Raw genomic sequence first — 15,208 nt, 5'->3', positions numbered from 1 at the left:
CCCTGAATGTCCTGTGCTATGGCTAAAATCCCACTTGGTGCAGAGTGGTTGCTGGAACAGGGGAGAGGAGGCAGCAAAGCTCCCCGTGAGAATTTTCTAGGTGTAGCTCCCGTCATGAACAACTGGATTCTTCACCAACAGGGCGAACACTGGGATGGTTTGGGAGGATGGGGCACTTGTGAGTACAGTCGCCTGTTTAGACAATTACAGCTGACCGTGTGCTAATGCCCAAGGATCCTCATTTCACGTGAAATCCTATTACAGAACTCTTGACAAGGTGATGGGCATTTTAAAATCTGCTCTGAGCTAACTTACGGGGTCCCCACCAGACCAAGAACAGACAGGGGAAGGAGGCTCCAGGGAGTCAGACATCTGGACACTATGTTCATGTCCCCAGACCAGACAAGCCAAGGAAATGACACAAGATGACCTTCAGGGGCAAGGCAGGCTCCTGACTGCGCCCCTCCCTGCAGCACTGTGCTTCCTGCCTTAGGAGTCCAAACTTCTCATCGGTGGGCTCAGGGTCAGTATACGGACCCCCAGAGGCCTAACACACATTTTCTACTAGCTGCCCACAGCCATACTATTGCCTTGTTATGGATTGAATTATGACCCCCTCCACGGCCCCTCATGTCGAAGTCCTCAGCCCCAGTACCTCAGTGACCTTAGTGAGACAGAGTCTTTATAGAGGTTATCAAGTTAAACTAAGGCCCTAATCCAATGTGAGTGGGGGGGTCCTTCTAAAAAGGGGAAATTTGGACAGAGATATGGACAGAAGACCGCATGAAGGCACAGGGAGAAGACGGCCATCTACAAACCAAGAAGAGAAACCTGGAATAGAGCCTTTCCCTCCCAGCTCTCAGAAGAAAACAAGCCTGACACCTTGGTCTCAAGATTTCTGCCCTCCAGAACTGTGTGACAGTATATTTCTGTGGTTTAAACCACCTAGTTGCTGGTGCTTTGTTATGAAGCCCTAGCAAACCACGTCACGCCTACTGATACTGGGGTGGCCACTCCCAGAAACCCCTCTGGGATCTTGCACCGAAGATGCTTAGGGAAGCTCAGGACCCTCCTTGGAGGGAAGCCTGGCTGCGGTGAAGAGGCGGCCTCTGCGGGGTGTGACTTGTCATGGGTCTTGGCTTTATTACAGAGCGCCAACGCAAACCACACCCAGCCACGTGCCCCCAAATGCAACAAATACGGACATGCCCGTGGCTGTACCCCAGGGGCTGCTCTGCCTGCCAGGCACTGGGGCCTGGCTGCAGGGGGGAAGGAAGGGGCTACGGGCCCAACACCAACCTCCTGTAACTCTTGAGGAGTGGCCTCCCGTGACACAGAGAGACCTGTGTTTTCAAGGGAGAGACACATAGAAAACTGTCCCAACCGTACTTTGCTTTAAACTGTGTTCTGCCCCCCAAATCCAAAGATTGTTCTGGACACACTGCCACTGTGTCCTCTGCGTTAGCAAAGGGTAGATGTCTCTATCCTGACGCCAGGGGTGGGGAGAAGGGTGGTCCCACACTGCCCTGTCCCTTCTCCTTGGTCAGGCGCCGGCAGGCCATGCTTCCAAGGGGGCGGGAATCTACCCGGGAATCCACACGGCCCTCGGGGTGCCAGCAAGCAGGTGACTAGGCTGTGCCTTGAATACCAGGGTCTGAGGAGTGACAGCCCAGCGCAAAGCTCCATTAGGGATCTGAAGTCCATCCACAGTGACAAGATGTGTTTCTCCTTCGGAGTCAGGGATCCTGGACTCAGGCCGGACACCGTGACTCTAACGGCCTCCGTTAAAACTGTGCTGGGGCAGCCTGTACCTCTCCACGCTGCCTAAGGTCCTGGGAAATTCTGAACAGAAGTCGTTTCTGACTGTATGAATGCACACAACCCAGCATGCAATCGAGAGGATTCCCTGTCTGTGGGGCAGGGGCGCTGGCCAGGGATGATGTCCTTCAGGCCTAGAGGGATTCGCTCAGCAACACGAGGAACCCAGGACCCAGCCCAGGACGTGATACTGCACAGGACTCGCACGAAGGCAGCAGGGACGTGTCTCTGTGACCCATCCAGCTCTCGCAGGGGGTCCCCAGACCCAGAACCCCGGTGACATGTCAGTTCTGCACAGCACCCCACTGTTGGCATAGGGGCACCCAGGGAACAGTGGGGAGGGGGTGTGAGTTGTCAGGGGTCCACGGAGGATTTCAGAGCCACGACTGTTCCTAAGAGGCCTGTGACCTGCCCCCTCTCTGCTTGGGGCAGATTCCATCCTTGCTATGGAAGTCAGAAAAAGAATCAACACGCATGGCCCCCAGCGATCCCCACCTCCTGGTATCTGTGTCCTGTGTACTCTCTGTTTCTAACAAACAGACTTGATATTAACAACAGGCAGGTTAGGGGCGGAGGGCGGGCATTGCTGCGACGTTGCCGTCTTGAGCATCTCCCCCACCCCGGGATCCAGCTGTCATCTTGTGGGCTGCTTTGTGGAGAGGCCCCAAGAACTGAGGAACAAAATCCCAGTCACAGCCAGCTACGTGGCCTCCTCCAGTTGTGCCCTCGGGGGAGGTGTCAACTCAGGCTGACACCCTGACACCAATACGAGAGACCCTGGCCAGGGCACCGAGCTGAGCTGTGTTGGGTTCCTGAGCCTAGGAAACTCTGAGGTTTGGTTTTACTGTCCTAAGACTCTAAGTTTTGAGGTAGTTTGTCACACAGTAATAGACAACCCAGTCTAATAAATTTACCGTGGTCACCGATATGGTCAGTTCAAGAGGAAAGACAAAAACAGCGATACATTTGTAATGCAATGGTGCCAAGTTTCTATCACCTACAGGACAGAGGATGCTAACAAAAAGCTGTCTAAATGCTGTAAATTCTCAGCTGCCCACTCTGACACGAAGCGTGTCTGTGATGTATCCAGCTCTGCAGACTCTGGGGCAAACTCCACTCTCGGCAGCTCAGCCGTGCCCACTGGAGAACGGCAAGTCGGCTGTGATCTTCGCTTAGCCCAGATGCGTCAGGAAATTCCAGGGCTGTGCCCAGTGCGCACAGAGTTAACTAGGGCACCTTGGGGTCTCCACTCCAACTCACGCACACCCATAGGTACGGGGCATTAAAAAGCTCTACCCAAGACGGGGCCTCACGTTAAGAAAGTAGCCTTTGTGCTCACTTCAGCAGCACATGTACTAAAACTAGAACGATACAGAGAAGGTTAGTGTGGCCCCTGTGCGAGGATGATGCTCAAATTCGTGGAGCGTTCCGTATTTTTAAAAATAGAACTATTTCTCGGGACCAAGTCAAATAATAAAGAGAAAAAAAAAGAAAAAGAGGAATGCAGCCTTCAAGGCCACCCTCTGCATGGGAATGCATTGGATAAACAGGCCGTCTTGCTTTCTTGTTCTTAAAAGTCCTTGAACTGCAACTATTAAGTTGAGCTATCCAAATCAGAGGAGAAAGGAGGCAGGTAACATGAAAGGCAGTCGGCAATGAGTTTCAGAGTTTCCTGCCATGTGAAAGGGCAGAGGGGAGCTTAGATACCAGCAAGCCTGCCCGGAATCCAAGGGGCAAAAAAGGCATGGGGTTTAACACACACGCGCGCACGCACATACACACGTCCATATAGGCTCGTGTGGCCCGTGGTGGTTTCCTGGAACCATGGCATTTCTGGAACATTCTGCCACCCTCACAGACAGACAGCCCGACACTCAACTCCTAGCTTGTATTTCTGCTCACCCGCTATAACTCCCAGGTCACCCCAGCTACTCTACAGAGGCATTATTGGTGCAAAACTCCGGAAGCCCCGGAGCCGGCTCTAGGCACACCAGCCAGGTAGAAAGCAGGCCCACGTCGTGTTTAGCCACACCCCCAGTCCTGAAGCACATCTAACACACCCAGCCGCTTCCCGGGGGAGCCCTCAGACCTGAAAGAGGAAGCAGCCCCGTAAGGAAGCCAAGACACAGATGAGCCAAACAGAGAAAGGTCGGTAAACTCGTCGAAGTCCAGAAGGAAAGGGACCCGGCCCTCGGCAGGGCTCCTCGGAGGAGTGGGATGGAGACCGTGCGGGGGGACCTCCCACTGTATAGTTTTCACCCCCACGTGTTAGTTTAACAGCAGCTACACCCACAGAGCGCCTGACGCGTGGCAGGTGCGGCTTCAAGTGCTCACCCAACACGCACACCAACAGCCCGAAAACACGGTCTGCTGCACCGAATTCAACAACTAAGGCGCCTACACTGTGGAGAACACGCGCCGCACAATTACCCGTCTCGGTGACCACGCCTGCTCTGGGCGAGGCTTCGAGCAAGCCCCCAACATCCCAGGTGCTCACAGGACACAGGTGCAACCCCCACCCCGGGCACTTTCAGAAGAGTGAGCCCAGAGGAAGCCCAAACCCCGTCAGATAAAGTCACAACCCAGGGCTCCAAGAAGCCAGGGACCGAGGCTCAAAACTCCTTCTCTCCCGTCTCCACTCTCTATGTCAGTTTTGTGTAAAGGCCAAAATACCGACACCGCCCCTTCCTGCCTCCAGAACAGATCCAGCCTCCGGTCAGATGGTGGTCTGCTATCTTGGACGGGGGGTGTCAGCTACAGAAACTTCCATGGGCCCGGGTCCCCCAGCTTGAACCCTGCCAACCCCAGCATAGGGAATGGCTTGTCCAGGCCACACAGGTGAGGTGTACCTACTGGGGACCTGCTCCCAGTCACACTGTGGCCCCTGAAGCTTGATGAGCTGTGATCATGGCACAGACCCTGATGCAAAGCCTTAAGACTCTGGAAGGTTCCCTCACAGGGACGTTTTGGGTCCTTCACTGCATTTTTGGTTGGTGAGTCTCCATTACACCCTTTGGTGGAAGCCACTGCTGCTGCCCTCTGAGGATCCGCCAGGCTCTGTGGGATCCAGTAGCTGAGGCTGGACTTGGCTCCCCCCAGCAGGTCCGGGGACAGAAGAGAGAGGGGCTGAAACAGGAGGTGGAGTGTTCTTATTCTCAGAGGGGAACTCAGCAAGGGTTAAATGGATTTTTAGAAACAAAACTTATGAAAATGGCCTCAATACAATTTGATGAGGTCAGCTAGTAGAGAGGCCTAAGGACACTTGTAAGAAAAAACATCTGTCGGTGTCGAGAGGTCGGCAGGAAGTGAGTGGGACTGAGGAGGCTCTGATTGGCCAGACCAACACTCCTAGAAAGAGAGGCACATGGCTTAACTTAGCCCAGAGGAACAAAAAGCCCCTTTCAATTGTCCTCTGACCAGCCCCGCCCCCCTCTAAACAAGAGGCCAACCCCCCGAGCTCTGAAATCCATCCAGGACCTTGGCTGGCAATTAGCTCTTTGTTCACTGGCTCATCAGCCACTGAGGCCAAAATATTCCTGAAGCAGCAGTAACCTTTAGAGAATGATGTTCTTACAAAATCCCCAGTTTTACTTTTCGGTTAGAAAACAACGTGGGTCAGTTGAATGGCAAATGTTTCAATAAATCCATCACTGGAAAAACAAAAACAAGAGGTTTCTTTGGAAAAACAGGAAGTCTTGGTACATAACATGGCTTAAAATAGGGCCAAGTTCATTTGTTGACAAAACCCCAGCCTCCAAAGCCTCTTGGTCTGATCTGTCCAGATCCAACATAGCCCCAATTCCTCCTCAGGACCCCCTCCTGTTCCCTCGGGTGACAGGCTGGCCTGGCCTTTGTTGCTGTGACACAGGGCACACAGGGCACACAGGGCACACAGGGCGGGCTGGCCGGCCCGCTTCCTGTCCCCCAGCTCCGAGGAGGGTCCCGGAAGGAGCCGGTCGCCGGCCGCCAGCCAGGCCGCTTGCAGGAACCAGGAACCTGGTGCTTTTCATGAACTGGGGGCCCGTTTCAGGGTTCTCATCGGAGTCACATGAACCATGGAGGCTTTCTGGAATTAGCGTTCTGTTCATCCTTTATAGTCAGTTCCAGAACTGGGTTACACAGAAGCCCTGCCTGTTGGGCAGAAACTCCCGGGTTATCACCTGAGCTTAACCCCTGGGCAGTGGGCAGAGAGGATGCCTGGCTTCATCCGCAGCTGAAAGATAGAGCCTCTTCCTTCTTCCAACCAGGCAGAAAAGGAGCCAGGAATTTACCATTTCCATTCTTCCCGAAGACACCCACTTTAAAGAGTCCAGGCACAAGAAAACTTTCAAAGAAATGTACTGAAAGTTTTGCGATTGACAGATACAGCTATCCCCATGCGTGAAATAAAACCCACATTTATACACACACTGCTGTGTCTAGAAGGCCCCTCCCATATGCCAGGCCTTACCCACTACAGCCAACTCCGTTCCTTTCCCACTAATTTCTGCCTTTTCTTTACTAACCACCAAGCACCAGGAGGACTGTACGAACACAGCACGGTGTGAGCATGTATCACAGTTACACCCTTGTTAAAACGCGAAACCACACACAACGCACATACAGAAAGATCACAGAATCAAGTCAGCCAGATTCTCAGAGACACCACCACCACCTCCACCACCACGCTCCGTGTCCCAAGGTCCGCTGATCTTCTACAACCTTCAAAATGTTTCTTTACTGCTAGGGAAGGGAAGGTAGAAGAAGGTTTCGGCACGTTACAGTTATATAAAACTGTCTGGTATATGGCATTAAGTAACTTTTCTACATAGCTGCTAACCCAGAGATGATTTTTTTTTTTTTTTTTTTTAAGTCCAGGCTTAAGTAGAAAATGCTAGTTGTTCTGGGATTCTGGTGGATTCTGGTGGTTTATGGAGAGGAAAATTGCCGAGGCTCCATGCAGATTAGGAGGCATGCAATCCCATATAAGGAATGAGAATTTAAAATTCAGTCTCGGGACTTCCCTGGTGGCGCAGTGGTTAAGAATCTGCCTGCCAATGCAGGGGACACAGCTCTGAGCCCTGGTCCGGGAAGATTCCCACGTGCCGCGGAGCAACTAAGCCCGTGCGCCACAACTACTGAAGCCTGCATGCCTAAAGCCCGTGCTCTGCAACGAGAGAAGCCACCACTATGAGAAGCCCGCGCACCACAACCAAGAGTAGCCCCCGCTGGCTGCAACTAGAGAAAGCTCGCACGCAGCAACGAAGACCCAACGCAGCCAACAAAAAACAAACAAACCAAAAAACAAAAAAAAATTCAGTCTCAGGTATGTGGCCAACTGTAGTGAAAAATGAGGGGAAACAATACATTACTTCGAAAAAATAATGTGATTTACATAAAATTTAGTTTGGACCCAAGACTTGCCACCACGGATCCATCCTGATTCACAGAATCCTGGACCCTAAGACAGCGCCAGCCAAGCGTCCTGAGGGCACCGATGCTGGAGGGAACCCTGCGAGGGAGGGGCCCTCCTCTCTGATGTCCTGCCCTGCCAGCTGGGGAGAGGTTTCCAGGGGTCAGAGCATTTGCCAGCCTCTGGACTCATCAGCAGCCTAACAGCTGCAGAACCAGGAAAGGATACACTTGGGAGCCTGTGTGGGGTCTGACTTTGCTGCACACCTGGGGGAGACATGTAGGATGAAACGGGGTTCCGGATCCAAAGAGGCTTGCCCAGGCCTCACAGGTGAACCACAAGGCTGTCACCCCCATGAACACGCTCTACTGCCTGGGCTCCACCCACCCTTGGCTCCTTCCTCACCAGGCGCCAAAGGCAGGGAGGCCTCTTCCTCATAACTGAAGAGCTGCTGTACGGTGGCCACCGCGAACCACTTACCCAAGTCACTCTTTGCGGAGTGAACGGTATGGAGAATTTGAACATATGCGACAGCATGCAGCTGATGCACACAAGCTTTCCACGCAGCCACTTATTTTAGGGCCTCGGGTGCTATTTTTACACTCCACCGAAACATTGCCAAAGGAATCCACAAAGGAAAGCGAGTACGCCGGAGCCGCTCTGGCTACTCCGGCTTCACCCTTTCACAAAACGGATCGGCAATGCATGCTATCTGCTGCCTTCTCGGAGACAAAGGTCATAAAGTAAGTCATTTGAAATGATTTGAGTTCAAGTACTTTTTCTTTTTTCTTAAGAAAAGGTCACAAGTGGCCTTTAAATGGAAATGCAATTTTCTTCCTCAGCACCACTGGCTGTGATAGTCTGTGTGTGTGTGTGTGTCACAGCCCACCTGCAATACTGGTTCTGAGCAAGTGACCAACTTGAAACTCCCCTGTGGAAAGAAGTGGCCATGCTTCGGGAAAAGGAAAAGTTCTGGAGCCGTGATCTGTGCCTGCAGTTATATGCAGGGCAGTCATGCAGAAGGACTGAACGTATCCTGTGTGGGCAGAACCGTGACCAAGAGGGTGAGGAAGCCAGAGAGATTTCAGATGGATAAAGCAGTTTCTCACAGTTAAGGAAGGGCTGCCCCTGGATGGGACCCACGCTCCCCTCCTCCAACCCAGGGGGCAGAGTCTAGTCCAGGACTGTGGCGCCTGGTCAGGAGACCCCCTTGAGCAATGGGGGCAGGGGTGTGCGAAGGTGAAAGGGGAGGACATTCTGCCTCACACCTGTAGATGTGTCTTCCCTGTTCTAGAACCTTCCGGCCTGCCCCAGAGGTGTGCCCAAGGGCACCCCACGGCCAGCCCCCTACTGGATCCAAGTTCCCCGAGGCCCTCGTAATTCAGAACTCTCATGGGATTCCTGTGGAAGCAAACAGCCCTGGTATGTGCCATTTTATTTTCACTCAAAACATCCTTCCTGGGACCATCCCAATAAGCTAAGCATACTATTTTCAACTAAGGCCTTGGCATTGTCTAGGAATGTTTTCAGGACTAAGTAAATTGCTAAAGCAAACATCTTATTTTTGTCTCCTAGGACAGCCAAGCAGGGTAAAAATATTTCCTGCCGGGACTTCCAGTGGAACGGCCCCCTCTGGTGGAACCGTCTGACCAGACACTCCATTCAGGGAAAATGCTCTCACTCTGGACGCGGGGTGCAGGGCACCCACTCGTTCCTTGGGGGTGGTTCCTGCTTCCGGTGCCACCCCCAGCAGCCCGGGGAAGGATCCCTCTCCTGCTGGCTCCCAGACCCAAGGCACAGCCAGTGTTCAAAACCAAACACCAATTCTCTTTAGGTCTGCAGGAGAAGGTACGCCCCAGTCCTTGCCGCGGTGGCCTGGAACTCAGCCCCCTGGTGACAGGGGCGTGGGAGAGGAGAAGACGGTCCACAAAAGCGGAGCAGTGAGGCCCGACACCCCCCAGCCAGTAGCAATGGTGAGCTGCAGTGCAGGAGGAGCTGAGGCTGGCACACCTGGGCTCCACGCACACCGCAGCGGACCCCGGGCCCCTCGTGGCCACCGCAACTGTTAGACGCATCACCGAGAGCAGAGCTGGACCAGCCTCCACAAGTTCCCGGTGCTGCTCTCGGCGCTTTGCATGCATTCACTCCTTCTTCCTGACAGTCTCAGTAAATACGTTATTAGCACATTATCTAAAATGACAAAGTCGAGGCCCAGCGCAGGGAACAGCTTTGCTCAAGAGCCACAGCTAGTGGGAACGGTGGACCCTGGGCCCAGTCAGGCTCTAGCCACACACACAGGCCTCTGTAGCCCAATATGGACCGAACCCAGACAGAACAATGAGCAGATTATCCCATCCTTCTCCTCCTTGGGAAGAGAGCTGGAAAGCTGATCACATGTCACTCCGAACACATCTTTATTTCTGACGCGGAACTAGGGTGGAGAACTGCTCGAGTGTGTAGAAACATCGTGCCTAAGAAATTCATGTGACTTGCCAGTCAGTAAGCCACGCGCGTGGGCGTCACACACGCGTCACACGGCCCATCACGCCCCAATGAGGAGCAAACGTTTGCGCACAGCCTGGCCCTGGCCACACAAGGAACTGGTAAGAGGCAGTGAGCGCGCCCAACACGGCAGCTCCCTGGGCAGCCCTCGAAAGGAACCCTTTCTCACGGAGGCGACCCTGTGACGTGCCTCTCAACACACGCAAGACCGGGGTAAAAATCTAGGCCCTTAGCTCCCCACCAGTAGTAAAAATTAATTGCCGCATAGAATTGCTGATTCCTACCAAATGAAGCTCTGCGATTTATCAACTCCCGGATGGCACAAACTCAATAGTGGTTTAACTACCTCACCTGAGTTATTGCTGTGTTTTGTATCAGTGACAGCTTTACCGGGAATGAAAGTTTTGCAAATCCGCTCACGTAGGACAAACTTCCAAAGTAAACAAAGGCACTAAGCAGACACAGCCCCCCCTGCAGCAGCTGTGTCACACTGATTCTCGAAGCCAGAGGGTGTCTGGAAGGACAGTTTTCCCAGCACAGGCTTGGGGTGGGAACCCCCCAGGGTGTGCGCCTGCACCAGGACCACGCCCCACCCCCTCCCAGCAGAGCTGCCCTCTGGCACCCTGACGTGGAGAACCCAGCGGGATATTTCATTACCCAACTCCACTTAACTGTAGGAACCCAGGTATTTAAAATGCATGGAAATGAACCACTGCCGATTCCTTTTTTACTTTCAGCAGGGGCAATAAATCTATAAATAGCTTACATGGTGCTGCAGACCATTAGACGCAAACCAAGGCTGCGAAAACCGAATGGTAGGGTCAGCAGGCTCCTCCTTGTCCCACAGGTTCAGTTACTTCCTGGGGGTCCGGGTATACCCACTACTTTGTGGGTTATCATTACTGCCTTTCCCGCCTAATTCCACACTTGTTGGACCACCACGGGTTGGTTTGCTAATTTGAATCGGGCCAGACACAAACAGGTAAATTACCTTCCAGTTTCCACCATCAGTGGAACATACATGCAAGCACTTCTTCCAAACTCCTCAAAGTGAGGCCTTTGGAGGAAAAGCAACTTTGGGGTCATGCTTGGGGGAAGAGGGTTCTCAAGGAGAACACTGTAAGAGTCACTGATCCTTCTTCAAAGAGCTTGAAAGCTCTCACTCTCAAGAGAGAAGCACCACAAATTAAATTCAAAAATTTAAGTTACATTAAAAAACACCAGTGTCGGGACTTCCCTGGCAGCGCAGTGGTTAAGAATCCGCCTGCCAATGCAGGGGACACGGGTTCGAGCTCCGGTCCGGGAAGATCCCACATGCCACGGAGCAAATAAGCCCACGAGCCACAACTACTGAGCCCAACACGCCGCAACGAATGAAGCCTGCGCGCCTAGAGCCCGTGCTCCGCAACAAGAGAAGCCACCAAAATGAGAAGCCCGTGCACTGCAACGAAGAGTAGCCCCTGCTCACTGCGACTAGAGAAAGCCCGCGCACAGCAACAAAGATCCAATGCAGCCAAAAATAACTAACTAACTAACTAACTAACCAAAAAACCCACCAGTGTCACAACCCACTGCATAAGCAGGCTTTGTTTAATCTCAGAATGGAGGCTCTGAATCCATTTAGAATCTTATACTTAAGGAGACCGTGAAACAAAAAAGCAGAGGCTGGGGGCTTCCCTGGTGGCACAGTGGTTAAGAATCCACCTGCCAATGCAGGGGACACGGTTCGAGCCCTGGTCCAGGAAGATCCCACATGCCGCAGAGCATCTAAGCCTGTGCGCCACAACTACTGAGCCTGCGCTCCAGAGCCCGCGAGCCACAACTACTGAGCCTGTGTTCTAGAGCCTGTTCTCCACAACAAGAGAAGCCACCGCAATGAGAAGACTGCACACCGCAGTGAAGAGTAGCCCCTGCTCGCCGCCAACTAGAGAAAGCCCACACGCAGCAATGGAGACCCAACACAGCACAAAATAAATAAATAAATAATTTATTTAAAAAAAAGCAGACGCTGGTTTCCCCAAAAAAATCAGAGAAGTTATTAGTATCCAAGCTGTTGATTTTTCCCTTTTATGGCGGCTCCAATTTGTCCCCTTGTCACTCTCAACCCCTCCTTGCCCACGTAGTGAGGAAGCTGGGATGCAGCCCGGGTTTGCGGTCAAGGTCACAGGAAGAAGAAAAGAATGAAAACTTTCTGGTTCGGTCACTTGGCTCAAAGCTGGTTTTGTTCTTTTCTTTTTTCTTGGCCACGTTTTGCGTATTTAGGGTATTACTTTCACAAGCTTCCCTGCCTCACTGATTTCACCACTGAGCAGAGGATATTCTCTAGCGATTATCCTCCAGTCCAACACCCCCCAAAGGTAACCACAACTGTTTCATGTGCAACAGGAAACGCTCCGAGGACGTGAAGGCACCTCGGAGCAGTGACGGAATGTTCGCCACCAGAAATACATCGAGCTGTCCCCGGTGTCATGGGCGGGGAGCTGCTCGCTACATAAACTGTGGATCAATCAGGAGGCAGCTTCACAGAACACTCAGGGGTCTCACCGACTCGGCGGCTGGCAGGGGAAAGCGGGTCTCGCGTTAGCACAAACAAAATGCACATGAAAAGCCACTCTCCCTGCCACGAGCTACAATCTGGAATGTTCTCTGACCCTGGTGTCTGATCCTTCTAGGAAGGCCAAGCCATCATCAGAACCCACGTGGAAACCCTGCAGCTGTGGGACTCTGCTGAGCTCACAACCCCGCAGGGCCTGCTGCCCCGATGATGATTCACTGCGGGGGCAGCGCTCAGATTTACACACTTCTCTGTGGGCACAGCCACACTGTTTTAAAAGTTAAAAACAATCCAAGGGAGAGTCCACATTTTAATTCAACTCATACCTGGCTGTCAAGTAACTTCGGCAAAAATACAAGAAGGAACCACTGCCACGAGGCTACTGGTCTCACCGCTTTGTCCCGGAAGCCCCCAGGGGGAGATTCAGGCCGGAGGAGCTGAACAACGGAGGTGGCTTGGATCCAGTTAAAGGATGCCACCTCCACGCCCCTGGGCAACCAGCTGCCCGGGTTTTAATTCTGTGGGTCCTGAGCTGTGAACTAAGTGTGTGTGTGGCGGGGGGGGGGGGGGGGGGGGGGGGGGGCGCGCAGAAAAAACGGGGAGCAAAGGTAGACGAGGCTCGCACGGCAGTAGCACCTGCTGGCTCTGGGGGCAGCCCCAGTGGAGATGAAATCCTCTGCGGCTTAAGACTCAAGGTAACATTCATTCAGCTTCCATTTGAAGAAGGGGAGGTCCTTTTCCTCCTCTAGATATTTGGTCCTGCCTGGCTTGCTGAGTAAGGCTGTCAGAAAAGGCTCATCAGCCACTTGACTCCGAGCTCCCTCTAACATCAGGGCTGACAGAGGGCTGTCAGAGCCCTGAGCCTGCACTGCAGCCTGCATTAACATGCAGCGGCTGGGCACAGCTGGCCGCCCCTCTACCGAGCAACGGGCCAAGACCCTACCGGAGCAGAGTACCACCAGGACCAGCACAACAGGCTGCAAAACCTCACGTCAGAATGCTCTCTGCCCTGTCAGTTGTTACCGGGTGCACACATGGTGCTGGATGGTGCCGGGTAGACAGGATGAGGAAGCAGGGCACCCTGCCCTTGGGGTGCAATTCAAGGGGGAGGGAGATACGGGAAAGGGTCCTAGAAAGTGTGGTGATGCTGCTATGCATGTGGGTGTGGGGGACTGGAGGGGCTGGGGAGGTGGTCTGGGGACAGGCAAGAAACGTGGACGACCTCCGGCGGGGGCACCTCTCCCGTCCACGACTGAAGGTCTGAATGGTAGAGGAGGGTGAGTCCCGGGCACAGGGAGGAGAGAAGCCTGACTCTCGCCACTTTCTGGCGAGCTGTGTGACCCTGTCTCCTGAGCCATCCACTCCTTGGTTCCTTATCCATCAAAGGAACAACCCCTCCGGGATTTCAACAGCATGACAAGGAAGGCTCTGGTATGTGGCAGCCTGCAGTAACACCTCACTTAGGCCTCAGGGTGACCTGAGGGGATTCCAGAAGCTTCCAGAAGAGACCACTCTGTGACTGTGAGCAATGTCCATGGTTAGTAAGCAGTGACTGGCCTCTACCACCCTGGACAGTCTTTCGGACTCCATGGAAAGTCAGTGATGAACTGAACACCAGCAAGGCCATTAAACTCCTGTCAGGCCCTGTACCCAGGCGGTGGCGAGGTCACACCGAGTCCACGCCGAGGTCCGAGGGACAGCATTTTGTACCCTGGTACACCAACTCTATGGGCAGCTCATCACCTGCCGGCACAGTTTTACCTTTAAAGCATTTTTCATTTAAAAAGTACACAAGAGGGCTTCCCTGGTGGCACAGTGGTTGAGAGTCCGTCTGCCGATGCAGGGGACAGGGGTTCGTGCGCCGGTCCGGGAGGATCCCACATGCCGCGGAGCGGCTGGGCCTGTGAGCCATGGCCGCTGAGCCTGCGCGTCGGAGGCTGTGCTCTGCAACGGGAGGGGCCACAGCAGTGAGAGGCCCGCGTACCGCAAAAAAAAAAAAAAGGTACACAAGAAATGGTTCCCACACAACCCGTAACCCAGTCTACTCCTGAGAAAGCCATCAGACAAACCACAACAGAGGGACACCTCCACAAAATACACAACCACACGCCTCAAAACTGCCACGGTCATCAAGAATAAGCAAGGTGTGAGACACGGTCACAACCAAGAGGGCCTGAAGGAGCCATGATGACTAAATGCCACGTGGTGGCCCGGATGGGGCCCTGGGACAGAAGGAAGACGTCTAATCTGGATAAAGGTCGGACCGCAGTGAGTATAACATCAATATCGGCTCATTAATCGCAACACATGTACCATACTAACGTGAAGTGTTAGGAATAGGGAAATGGTGCGGGGTAAGTGGGAACTCTATGCCATCCCCCAACTTTTCTGTAAATTGAAAAGCGTTCTAAAAAACAATGTTTGTTTAAAAAGGAAAAAAACTGCTTCCATATGTGTCTCAAATTTCTCACCATCTCAACACTTGCCCCGTGTTTTATCCACCAAAATACGATGCATGTGTCCCAAAACACGCAGCAGACCTCGGGCAGGGGCACCGCCTGCCTCCCCTGTCCCGGGTCACCTTGGCCTCACCTCGGAAGCCACCACGTGCAGGGTCAGCCCCCAGGAGCCAGCGAGATGCAGGCGCCATCAGCGTCCGACAGGTGTCTGGTCGCGCCCTACACCGCCCACTCGCTCAGGACCCACACATCGGCGACGCTGCTACCCTAGCAGTGGGACGCCTGCTACCCCCGCTGACCAGGTGCGTCTCACCTCAGCAAAGCGGCAGAAAACAAAGGGCGGGTAACAGCTGCCGTCATATCCACAAGGTCGCCCCACCGACCCAACGGCAGGTGATCCGGGCCGCTTTATGGCAGAACCAGGGCCCGGCCCCAGTGACCTTCCTGGTGCGAGGAGGACACTTCTGTCTGTCCTGTCCACTG

The 15,208-nt window shown here is 53.5% G+C and overlaps 1 protein-coding gene and 1 non-coding gene across 19 annotated transcripts in view; one reads left to right on the top strand and one right to left on the bottom strand.

Moving 5' to 3' along the window:
• CTBP2 (C-terminal binding protein 2) overlaps nucleotides 1-15,208 on the bottom strand; it is a 162,403-nt gene that overhangs the window by 60,598 nt on the left and 86,597 nt on the right. The window lies entirely within an intron of this gene.
• LOC131751665 (U6 spliceosomal RNA) lies at nucleotides 3,150-3,256 on the top strand. The gene has a single exon (XR_009334238.1). It is a non-coding gene; the product is annotated as a U6 spliceosomal RNA (small nuclear RNA).

The sequence above is a fragment of the Kogia breviceps genome, chromosome 2, assembly GCF_026419965.1.
Source record: "Kogia breviceps isolate mKogBre1 chromosome 2, mKogBre1 haplotype 1, whole genome shotgun sequence".
In the NCBI taxonomy this organism is placed as follows: Eukaryota; Metazoa; Chordata; class Mammalia; order Artiodactyla; family Physeteridae; genus Kogia; species Kogia breviceps.
The sequence above is the reverse complement of the archived record's forward strand: the minus strand, read 5'-3'. Positions and strand labels throughout refer to the sequence as shown.